The following is a 13,276-nucleotide window of genomic DNA, read 5'->3' on the forward strand; positions in this document are numbered from 1 at the left end:
ACACAAATATCTTGGTATCTGGTTCGACTCTAAAGGCACCTGGGGTTGTCACGTGAGGTATCTGATGAAAAAATGTCAACAAGGAGTGAATTTTCTTCGTACAATAACCGGATCATGGTGGGGAGCCCACCCAGGAGACCTTATGAGGCTTTACCGAACAACGATATTGTCTGTTATTGAGTACGGGTGTTTTTGCTTCCGCTCCGCAGCAAACACACATTTGATCAAACTGGAGCGAATACAATATCGTTGTTTGCGTATCGCCGTATTGCGTTGCATGCAATCGACCCATACGATGAGTTTGGAGGTCTTAGCTGGAGTTCTACCTATGAAAAACCGCTTTTGGAGCCTGTTTTCTCGTTTTCCTATCAAATGTGAGGTCTTGAACCGTCCTGTGATTGAAAATTTTGAAAGGTTAATCGAACTTAATTCTCAAACCCGTTTTATGACATTGTATTTCAATCACATGTCCCAAAATATTAACCCTTCTTCGAATATTCCAAATCGTGTCGACTTATTGAATACTTCTGATTCTACTGTGTTTTTCGATACATCCATGAAAGACGAAACCCGTGGAATCCCGAATCATTCACGCGTGCAGCAGATCCCCAATTTTTTTCCAATAAATATCGAAACATCAACTGCGACAGTATGTTTTACACTGACGGATCACTTCTCGATGGGTCCACTTGCTTCGGTATCTTCAACAACAATTTAACCGCCTCCCATAAGCTCGATAATCTTGCTTCTGTTTACGTCGCAGAATTAACTGCAATTCAGTACACCCTAGGGATTATCGAAAAAATGCCCACGGACCATTATTTCATCTTTACGGATAGTCTCAGTTCCATTGAGGCTCTCCAATCGATGAAAGATGTTAAGCACTCTCCGTATTTCTTGGGGAAAATACGGAAACATCTGAGTGATTTATTCGAAAAATCTCCTCAGATTACCTTAGTGTGGGTCCCTTCTCACTGCTCGATACCGGGAAATAAGAAAGTGGACTGTTTGGCTAAGGTGGGCGCAACAAACGGTGAAATTTATGAATGACCTGTTGCCTACAATGATTTTTTCGCATTTGTTCGTCGGAATACGATCATCAGTTGGCAAAATTCTTGGACCAGAGGGGAACTGGGAAGGTGGTTACATTCCATTATACCCAAGGTATCGACGCACGGATTCAAGGGGTTGGATGTAGGTCGAGATTTCATTTGCGTGATGTCTCGGTTTATGTCCAATCACTATAGATTTGATGCGCACCTCCGTCGTATTGGGCTCGGGGAAAGTGGTATCTGTGCCTGTGGTGAAGGTTACACGGCATAGAGCACGTTGTTTGGTCATGCCCGTGTACCGTGACGCCAGGTTTAAATTGATAGCTCCCCTCCGGGCCGAGGGTAGAGAACCAGCTGTCCCTGTTCGTGATGTCTTGGCGAGTCGCGACCTACCCTACATGTCCCTTATATACATTTACCTGAAGTCCATCCATGCCCAAGTCTAGTCCCATTCCTTTCCACCCACATTCAACAAAACGGCAAGAACACGTCGTAGACCTCGATTTTGGAACCAGCAACTGAACCCCACATGAACTCGCCAGGAAAACCCGAGGCCTTTCGGGATATCTTGGGTCAGCGGCACACACCATATGGCCACTTGAACACCAGCGAACAACAACAACTAACCAAAACCAGCAACTAGACCCCGCACAATACCCTTAGAACCCGAGGATTTCAAGCCCCTGTCCCAGCTCATGACATCATGGCTTAGCAGAACAAATCCATACATGCTGCATATTTATTCGACGATCATCAGACGACCATTCAACTACAAAACACTGATTGAATAATACATGCTAGTTTTAAGATAGACTTAATTTCAGCTCGTAGTCGGCAGCGAGGATAAAAATTTTGCTTATAGATTTTAAGTCATCAGATATACTTGACGCCGTTAAACATTGAAATGTATTTGTGCCGTGTCAAATAAATGATTTGTGAAGAAAAAAAAATCAAATATATCTGCCACTGAATAAAAAAATTAGAAGACTTTCGTAAATATTTTCAAGAAAAAAAACTGTTGATTTGGTCTGCCGATGTATATATCGGTAGAAGTGAAACAAATGCGTATGGATGTGCTATCGCATAAATCAAATGTCGAGACGAGCGAGGTGGAGACGGTCGGAGTTGAAATAAATTTATTTCGTATCGTTTCCTCCCGGTGTTCACAGAAAGCGAAAGAATGTGCGTGAATTCAGATGTTCGAAAGAATAAAGGTACAGAACTGAGCCTGACGCTCGAACTCAATTTTCAAAGTACTAAAGTACTTCAACCTACCGCAAAAAAAAGACTTTTAGTTGTCAAGAGCCGCAAAAAAGACTTGGAAAAAGAGTGAGAAAACTGCTTCCACCGAATGATAGGAATGGAAATAAAGATGATGACGACAATCTGACCATGAAAGAAAAATAGTAAAAGATACTTTTACAACTCAATACAGCTCCAGTATCAACGAGTTCGATTACTACGCGAAACGAATTTATGGCTTATTAAACCAGCATCGCAGCTCAATGCTAACTAGGAGGCTCCTTGTCACCCAACATTCTGCGAATGAAAAAAATCTCACTGTCTGAACCCTCTTCAGCAAGTATTAATTTTTTAAGCATCACAAAACGTGAATGCCTCACAGTTTAATAACCGACCCGAAGAAAACCTTACTGTCATTACGCCCATGAATACGTAAAGACTCTGACTGTGGAATACCTTTTCTTACCTACACCGAAAGTAAAAATGAGAAAAAAAAAACAAAATACTGTTATCGTGCTTGATTTCCATTCCACGTGCAACATTGTCAAGGCAACTACCTGGCGAATATTTGCCCAATTTTCAAGAAATATTTCCCATGCAAATTTTCGTCACATTCTCGACCGGGTTCGCGAAACGTTTCATGCTCCGTGGGCACGAAGAATGCGTCAGAAACGTTCCTTTGAAGGCAATTCATTTGCATTTTAATTGAAAATTGAAACGTCCAGAGCATGCCTCCAGCGCACTCCGAATGGTCGCTAACTGGGTCTGGAGCCAGCTAGGATTGACTTGTCTAATGCAGTCTGTATGAAAATTGGGGGGGGGGGGGGTTCAGAAAGGGTACTGATTTCTACCGGATAGAAAAGATAAAACTGCTCTAAGACAATTGAAAATTTACCGAGAACAGAACCAGAGTGTTAACTTTGATTCACGAAATGAAAACAAATCAATTTAATGTCGCGCTAAAATTAAACAGAATTAATAGTCGACACCTCGCATCTCAACAAACGTGATGACATTTTCGAGTACAGAAAGCAGTGAAATGTTTCACAACACTAATTCTAACGACCATGTCAAGATGGTTAACACGTGTTCACTCAGATGGAGAGGACAGGCAGGGAGCCCCCTCAAACAACACAACATGATCGTCTATTTTGAAAACAAAGAAATCCTCGCCACTTTTTGAGTAATCACCAAATATTTACGACTTCCAAACCCATCTTTCACCGCAGCATAATAAATGTTGGCTGCGCTACACGCTAGGTACAGGCAACTAACAAACCGCCCTCTTCGGCGGAACATAAGAGCACGGACCCGTAACCTTTGTGCTGTGTGTTTTGTACAACATTCGGAAGTCAATCGATAGCTTCGGTTCCGTGCGCGCGGCAAACAGCAAACGGGAAAAGGGAAAACTACAACCCAAAACAGTATCATCCATTTAACCTTTTAAAGTCGAGTCATAATTTGTTACTCGACTGCTTCATTGGTTTTTTTCCTCTCTACTTACATGTTGCGACTAGGAGTAAGTTGGAAACTACATAGAAAGCGATGAAGAAAAGGGTCGGATGGGTGATGTTTTGATGTTTGAAGAGGAGACGAAACTTAAAATGGATTGGATACAGTTGACAGAGTGACACGTATACTCCTTTTATTTAATTATACATTTAAATTCTGAGCAGCCTTCGTCCGGGCTAGTGAATCAACACTTGAAAATATTTGGGCGATTGTTATGCCTCTTCGTACCCAAAACTTCCGCAGCACTAATGAAAATAGTTTTTGGAATGATCAAAAGTGGTTCAAAGTTTAGCTCGCTGCAGTCGCCGGCGAGGCGAATTTCTTTGTTTTTCCATAGCGACACTAAGCCGGCCTTTAATTATTCCCATTAGGATCTGATTTCAAACGGCCAACTGGATGCCAGACTGGAGCTCGAATGTTGCATTTTCTCTCATCATCATCTTTTTCTTCGTCTTCTCACGGCTAATTCTAGAATGTCATTCATATGCTCGGTGAAGTTCTGGAGGGAAGATCAGTGACATTGACAAATGCCCTTGGGAGATCTATGTTTGTGCATTTAAAGTCTCATTCCGCGGGCACCGAGAAATGCGTTTGTGTGTGCAGCAGTCGCCATACAAACGACTACTGGGAGAAAACTGTCATCGGCGGCACACAAGATGGATGAGGCGGTAATTTATGAACGCTGTGTGAGAGTCAGAATAACTATAGCTATAGGAACGTGTTGCGCGTTCGGTGTATTTTTTCGGTTGAGCACTATCGAATTAAGGCGATTGATTTCATGATAACACCCGGAGCAAGCTCTTGACATCCGAACGGTCGGCTGGCTGGTTTGCTTCAAAAGCTGGGTAGGTTGTTTCGTGTGCAGTGACTTTAGTCTTATCTGTGCGTTGAGAATCGGTAGCATGATTTGATAAACTTCCAACGGAGGAACGATGATTTAGGAAGGTATAATGCAATTGAATTTTGTGACGTTCTTTCTACTATTTTGTTGGATCTAATCTTACAAAATAAATTCACTTTCAGGGGTACTTTTTACTCAAATAACCAGTTTTTTTTAAATTGTTCATTTAACTAGTTAATTTAACTATAGATTCATTCTCTAAGTTTTCATATTTTTTCAGTTGTTTTCGCATTTGTACATTTACTCATTCACTTATTTACTCATTTACTAATATACTAATTAACTCATTCACTTTTTTACTCATTTACTCATTTACTCATTTACTCATTTACTCATTAACTCATTTACTCATCTAATCATTTACTCATTTACTCATCTAATCATTTACTCATTTACTCATTTACTCATTTACTCATTAACTCATTTACTCATTTACTCATTTACTCATCTACTCATTTACTCATTTACTCATTTACTCATTTACTCATTTACTCATTTACTCATTTACTCATTTACTCATTTACTCATTTACTCATTCACTCATTTACTCATTTACTCATTTACTCATTTACTCATTTACTCATTTACTCATTTACTCATTTACTCATTTACTCATTTACTTATTTACTCATTTACTCATTTACTCATTTACTCATTTACTCATTTACTCATTTACTCATTTACTCATTTACTCATTTACTCATTTACTCATTTACTCATTTACTCATTTACTCATTTACTCATTTACTCATTTACTCATTTACTCATTTACTCATTTACTCATTTACTCATTTACTCATTTACTCATTTACTCATTTACTCATTTACTCATTTACTCATTTACTCATTTACTCATTTACTCATTTACTCATTTACTCATTTACTCATTTACTCATTTACTCATTTACTCATTTACTCATTTACTCATTTACTCATTTACTCATTTACTCATTTACTCATTTACTCATTTACTCATTTACTCATTTACTCATTTACTCATTTACTCATTTACTCATTTACTCATTTACTCATTTACTCATTTACTCATTTACTCATTTACTCATTTACTCATTTACTCATTTACTCATTTACTCATTTACTCATTTACTCATTTACTCATTTACTCATTTACTCATTTACTCATTTACTCATTTACTCATTTACTCATTTACTCATTTACTCATTTACTCATTTACTCATTTACTCATTTACTCATTTACTCATTTACTCATTTACTCATTTACTCATTTACTCATTTACTCATTTACTCATTTACTCATTTACTCATTTACTCATTTACTCATTTACTCATTTACTCATTTGAGCTTGAGCTTAATTGATCACTACCGGTTGCCACTTCTTTACTGACCAGGATCGACCGGAATTGCACATCTAATTTATCAATTATTGCTTGGGATTGAGCTGTTCGATGTGCATCTCCAATGATCCCTGGATATTGATCAATACCGACGCCGTTAGTTCGATACTTGTTGCTATTAGAGGCCGGATATACTCCTGCACACTCCACAACGGGGGAGATTGGTGTTAGTTGTTTGTTCTTTTTCGAAATTCTTTCGTAAGCATGTAGTGAGTTTATCACGGTTCTAATTCTATCGATTGCGAGAGGGTGACGACGCGCGAGTTTGTCTACCCCATCCAACACCGGAGATGTACAAATGTTCACGCGGTTCTAGCGATGGAAAGTGTTGTTTAAGAAGCATATAAATTTTGTGAGAAAGCAAACGGATTCGGAGTGGTGGTGGTAATGAGGGCCTGAGAATAAACCCATGCTTAAGTCCCATTATAACCAAAAATGTCCTGCTTCTAACAAGATTCGAACTCACGACCATCTTCTTATCAAAGCGGACTCTGTAAACTTGCGGCCACCAGCTTCCCTTCATTCACTCAATAACTCATTAACTCATTTACTCATTTACTCATTTTCTCTTTCATTCATTTACTCATTAACTCATTTACGCATTAACCCATTAATGAAAGTCTATGGAGGAAACCAAAGTAAAAAGATTCAAGTAAAATTATCTGGGCAATTTTTTTGTGTCTATAGTTTTTTGTGTGTTACTACACGTACATTGAAAGTGCAGTGCGACGTTCATTTCATTTCTGTCATTTCGTCTCTATGGCACAAACTCTGCTAAAAAACTTTTAACCTTGTTCATGAACAGATTCAACGAATATCCTGTGTGAATTTATTAATCAAAAAGCCAGCCAGTGGCAGCTGCAGTGCCACAAAAATTATGGGGACGTCATCGCACACAGATTCGAAAAAAAAATGAATAAACTTTTCAAATAGTGAACACATCGGGTCACTGGGTGTCTCGCTGCGTTTGAAGCGTGTGCAGGGCGTGGTTAAGGAAGTTTAAATTGAAATCGTATCGAATCGCTGTTCGTGCAAAAACCGTTCCGCCGTCGTTGTCGTCAGAAAAATCCTTTGCACTATCGATCAGCGTGGCAGCGGCGGCATGGATCGGATAGGACGCGTGAAGTTGGAAACGGTGCAGTCGCTGATTTCCGATAAAATTGATTGCTTTATATTTCTGTTTATCTGCACGAGCTGTAAGAAACGCGAAACAATTGCTCCGGGCCTTCGCATTATAGACAAACGACACTTTTTACGATTATGTTTGTTCCGTTCGACAATGCCGCTAGTGAGAGATTGGGTTTTTGTACGTGCAATGTATACAATCGTACTTTGTTTTAAAGTGCGGATAAAATATAAAGTCGGCTTAATAGTTATTAGTTTTTGATGGTTTATAAGAATTATGGCCGCGGTGTTCAATAAAAGTTAACCCGAAAATTATTTTTGTTTCACTATTTCAAGCTGACTGGTCGAACAAAAACTACCAGAGGTTATTCCACAACTTAGTATAATTTTATTCTTTCATTTCAAAAAGCCGTGCAGTGATCGCAAACGCGGAAAAATACACGTCAAGTATGTAACGGGTCAAACAACAGTAGGGGTATTGCTGTAGCGCTCGTATACAAACAAATACCCAGTCGTATAAATACTCGACTTCATTGATATGAAATGGAAGATTTAAAATTACGGCTGTTTTTTGTATGAACGCTGCGTGAATAATCCTGGTGTTCATACTTGACGATTTTGTTCGAGTGAAAAAAAGCAAAAACAATGTTTGAAATGGATGTATACATGGATCGTAAAAGCAGAACCAAAATTAAAACAATTTAAACAATGTTTTTAAAAATGCTGCAAACCAAACCTGCACCTGTTTCGTGAAGTGGAAATTCCAGCTAGCACCAAGCAATTAAACGGTGTTTGGATTGAAACATTGTGTAAAACTACTCAGTCAGTGAGGCATGCTCATGATTTGATTTACGTACATTTCATTAGCAATTCGTTTGCTCTTAGTTTTGTAAATATTTTTTTTTGTGCTGATCTTCAGCGAATTTAACAATATGGCGATTAGTGTTTTGAAAAAACCACAAAGATTGTGTGCAAAGCCACGTCCGCAAAGTAGAAGTAGAACTACATACAGCTGTCTGTTACAATGCTTGCATTGTTGCATTCGAAAGTGACCGCAACTGATAAGTTCGAAGCGCAATCTCCTTTAGGATAATTCTTTGAATGATAGACGCAAAGATTATTCTTTATTCTTTATTCTCTACTCTTTATTCTTTATTCTTTATTTTTTATTTTAATTCTTTATTCTTTATTCTTTATTCTTTATTCTTTATTCTTTATTCTTTATTCTTTATTCTTTATTCTTTATTCTTTATTCTTTATTCTTTATTCTTCATTCTTTATTCTTTATTCTTTATTCTTTATTCTTTATTCTTTATTCTTTATTCTTTATTCTTTATTCTTTGTTCTTTATTCTTTATTCTTTATTCTTTATTCTTTATTCTTTATTCTTTATTCTTTATTCTTTATTCTTTATTCTTTATTCTTTATTCTTTATTCTTTATTCTTTATTCTTTATTCTTTATTCTTTATTCTTTATTCTTTATTCTTTATTCTTTATTCTTTATTCTTTATTCTTTATTCTTTATTCTTTATTCTTTATTCTTTATTCTTTATTCTTTATTCTTTATTCTTTATTCTTTATTCTTTATTCTTTATTCTTTATTCTTTATTCTTTATTCTTTATTCTTTATTCTTTATTCTTTATTCTTTATTCTTTATTCTTTATTCTTTATTCTTTATTCTTTATTCTTTATTCTTTATTCTTAATTCTTTATTCTTTATTCTTTATTCTTTATTCTTTATTCTTTATTCTTTATTCTTTATTCTTTATTCTTTATTCTTTATTCTTTATTCTTTATTCTTTATTCTTTATTCTTTATTCTTTATTCTTTATTCTTTATTCTTTATTCTTTATTCTTTATTCTTTATTCTTTATTCTTTATTCTTTATTCTATATTCTTTATTCTTTATTCTTAATTCTTTATTCTTTATTCTTTATTCTTTATTCTTTATAATTTATTCTTTATTCTTTATTCTTTATTATTTATTCTTTATTCTTTATTCTTTATTCTTAATTCTTTATTCTTTATTCTTTATTCTTTATTCTTTATTCTATATTCTTTATTCTTTATTCTTTATTCTTTATTCTTTACTCTTTATTCTTTATTCTTTATAATTTATTCTTTATTCTTTATTCTTTATTATTTATTCTTTATTCTTTATTCTTTATTCTTAATTCTTTATTCTTTATTCTTTATTCTTTATTCTTTATTCTTAATTCTTAATTCTTGATTCTTGATTCTTTATTCTTTATTCTTTATTCTTTATTCTTTATTCTTTATTCTTTATTCTTTATTCTTTATTCTTTATTCTTTATTCTTTATTCTTTATTCTTTATTCTTTATTCTTTATTCTTTATTCTTTATTCTTTATTCTTTATTCTTTATTCTTTATTCTTTATTCTTTATTCTTTATTCTTTATTCTTTATTCTTTATTCTTTATTCTTTATTCTTTATTCTTTATTCTTTATTCTTTATTCTTTATTCTTTATTCTTTATTCTTTATTCTTTATTCTTTATTCTTAATTCTTTATTCTTTATTCTTTATTCTTTATTCTTTATTCTTAATTCTTAATTCTTGATTCTTGATTCTTTATTCTTGATTCTTTATTCTTTATTCTTTATTCTTTATTCTTTATTCTTTATTCTTTATTCTTTATTCTTTATTCTTTATTCTTTATTCTTTATTCTTTATTCTTTATTCTTTATTCTTTATTCTTTATTCTTTATTCTTTATTCTTTATTCTTTATTCTTTATTCTTTATTCTTTATTCTTTATTCTTTATTCTTTATTCTTTATTCTTTATTCTTTATTCTTTATTCTTTATTCTTTATTCTTTATTCTTTATTCTTAATTCTTTATTCTTTATTCTTTATTCTTTATTCTTTATTCTTTATAATTTATTCTTTATTCTTTATTCTTTATTATTTATTCTTTATTCTTTATTCTTTATTCTTAATTCTTTATTCTTTATTCTTTATTCTTTATTCTTTATTCTTTATTCTTTATTCTTTATTCTTTATTCTTTATTCTTTATTCTTTATTCTTTATTCTTTATTCTTCATTCTTTATTCTTTATTCTTTATTTTTTATTCTTTATTCTTTATTCTTTATTCTTTATTCTTTATTCTTTATTCTTCATTCTTTATTCTTTATTCTTTATTTTTTATTCTTTATTCTTTATTCTTTATTCTTTATTCTTTATTCTTTATTCTTTATTCTTTATTCTTTATTCTTTATTCTTTATTCTTTATTCTTTATTCTTAATTCTTTATTCTTTATTCTTTATTCTTTATTCTTTATTCTTTATAATTTATTCTTTATTCTTTATTCTTTATTATTTATTCTTTATTCTTTATTCTTTATTCTTAATTCTTTATTCTTTATTCTTTATTCTTTATTCTTTATTCTTTATTCTTTATTCTTTATTCTTTATTCTTTATTCTTTATTCTTTATTCTTTATTCTTTATTCTTTATTCTTTATTCTTTATTCTTCATTCTTTATTCTTTATTCTTTATTTTTATTCTTTATTCTTTATTCTTTATTCTTTATTCTTTATTCTTTATTCTTTATTCTTTATTCTTTATTCTTTATTCTTTATTCTTTATTCTTTATTCTTTATTCTTTATTCTTTATTCTTTATTCTTTATTCTTTATTCTTTATTCTTTATTCTTTATTCTTTATTCTTTATTCTTTATTCTTTATTCTTTATTCTTTATTCTTTATTCTTTATTCTTTATTCTTTATTCTTTATTCTTTATTCTTTATTCTTTATTCTTTATTCTTTATTCTTTATTCTTTATTCTTTATTCTTTATTCTTTATTCTTTATTCTTTATTCTTTATTCTTTATTCTTTATTCTTTATTCTTTATTCTTTATTCTTTATTCTTTATTCTCTATTCTTTATTCTTTATTCTTTATTCTTTATTCTTTATTCTTTATTCTTTATTCTTTATTCTTTATTCTTTATTCTTTATTCTTTATTCTCTATTCTTTATTCTTTATTCTTTATTCTTTATTCTTTATTCTTTATTCTTTATTCTTTATTCTTTATTCTTTATTCTTTATTCTTTATTCTTTATTCTTTATTCTTTATTCTTTATTCTTTATTCTTTATTCTTTATTCTTTATTCTTTATTCTTTATTCTTTATTCTTTATTCTTTATTCTTTATTCTTTATTCTTTATTCTTTATTCTTTATTCTTTATTCTTTATTCTTTATTCTTTATTCTTTATTCTTTATTCTTTATTCTTTATTCTTTATTCTTTATTCTTTATTCTTTATTCTTTATTCTTTATTCTTTATTCTTTATTCTTTATTCTTTATTCTTTATTCTTTATTCTTTATTCTTTATTCTTTATTCTTTATTCTTTATTCTTTATTCTTTATTCTTTATTCTTTATTCTTTATTCTTTATTCTTTATTCTTTATTCTTTATTCTTTATTCTTTATTCTTTATTCTTTATTCTTTATTCTTTATTCTTTATTCTTTATTCTTTATTCTTTATTCTTTATTCTTTATTCTTTATTCTTTATTCTTTATTCTTTATTCTTTATTCTTTATTCTTTATTCTTTATTCTTTATTCTTTATTCTTTATTCTTTATTCTTTATTCTTTATTCTTTATTCTTTATTCTTTATTCTTTATTCTTTATTCTTTATTCTTTATTCTTTATTCTTTATTCTTTATTCTTTATTCTTTATTCTTTATTCTTTATTCTTTATTCTTTATTCTTTATTCTTTATTCTTTATTCTTTATTCTTTATTCTTTATTCTTTATTCTTTATTCTTTATTCTTTATTCTTTATTCTTTATTCTTTATTCTTTATTCTTTATTCTTTATTCTTTATTCTTTATTCTTTATTCTTTATTCTTTATTCTTTATTCTTTATTCTTTATTCTTTATTCTTTATTCTTTATTCTTTATTCTTTATTCTTTATTCTTTATTCTTTATTCTTTATTCTTTATTCTTTATTCTTTATTCTTTATTCTTTATTCTTTATTCTTTATTCTTTATTCTTTATTCTTTATTCTTTATTCTTTATTCTTTATTCTTTATTCTTTATTCTTTATTCTTTATTCTTTATTCTTTATTCTTTATTCTTTATTTATTCTTTATTCTTTATTCTTTATTCTTTATTCTTTATTCTTTATTCTTAATTCTTTATTCTTTATTCTTTATTCTTTATTCTTTATTCTTTATTCTTTATTCTTTATTCTTTATTCTTTATTCTTTATTCTTTATTCTTTATTCTTTATTCTTTATTCTTTATTCTTTATTCTTTATTCTTTATTCTTTATTCTTTATTCTTTATTCTTTATTCTTTATTCTTTATTCTTTATTCTTTATTCTTTATTCTTTATTCTTTATTCTTTATTCTTTATTCTTTATTCTTTATTCTTTATTCTTTATTCTTTATTCTTTATTCTTTATTCTTTATTCTTTATTCTTTATTCTTTATTCTTTATTCTTTATTCTTTATTCTTTATTCTTTATTCTTTATTCTTTATTCTTTATTCTTTATTCTTTATTCTTTATTCTTATTCTTTATTCTTTATTCTTTATTCTTTATTCTTTATTCTTTATTCTTTATTCTTTATTCTTTATTCTTTATTCTTTATTCTTTATTCTTTATTCTTTATTCTTTATTCTTTATTCTTTATTCTTTATTCTTTATTCTTTATTCTTTATTCTTTATTCTTTATTCTTTATTCTTTATTCTTTATTCTTTATTCTTTATTCTTTATTCTTTATTCTTTATTCTTTATTCTTTATTCTTTATTCTTTATTCTTTATTCTTTATTCTTTATTCTTTATTCTTTATTCTTTATTCTTTATTCTTTATTCTTTATTCTTTATTCTTTATTCTTTATTCTTTATTCTTTATTCTTTATTCTTATTCTTTATTCTTTATTCTTTATTCTTTATTCTTATTCTTTATTCTTTATTCTTTATTCTTTATTCTTTATTCTTTATTCTTTATTCTTTATTCTTTATTCTTTATTCTTTATTCTTTATTCTTTATTCTTTATTCTTTATTCTTTATTCTTTATTCTT

The sequence above is a fragment of the Wyeomyia smithii genome, chromosome 1, assembly GCF_029784165.1.
Source record: "Wyeomyia smithii strain HCP4-BCI-WySm-NY-G18 chromosome 1, ASM2978416v1, whole genome shotgun sequence".
Lineage (NCBI taxonomy): Eukaryota > Metazoa > Arthropoda > Insecta > Diptera > Culicidae > Wyeomyia > Wyeomyia smithii.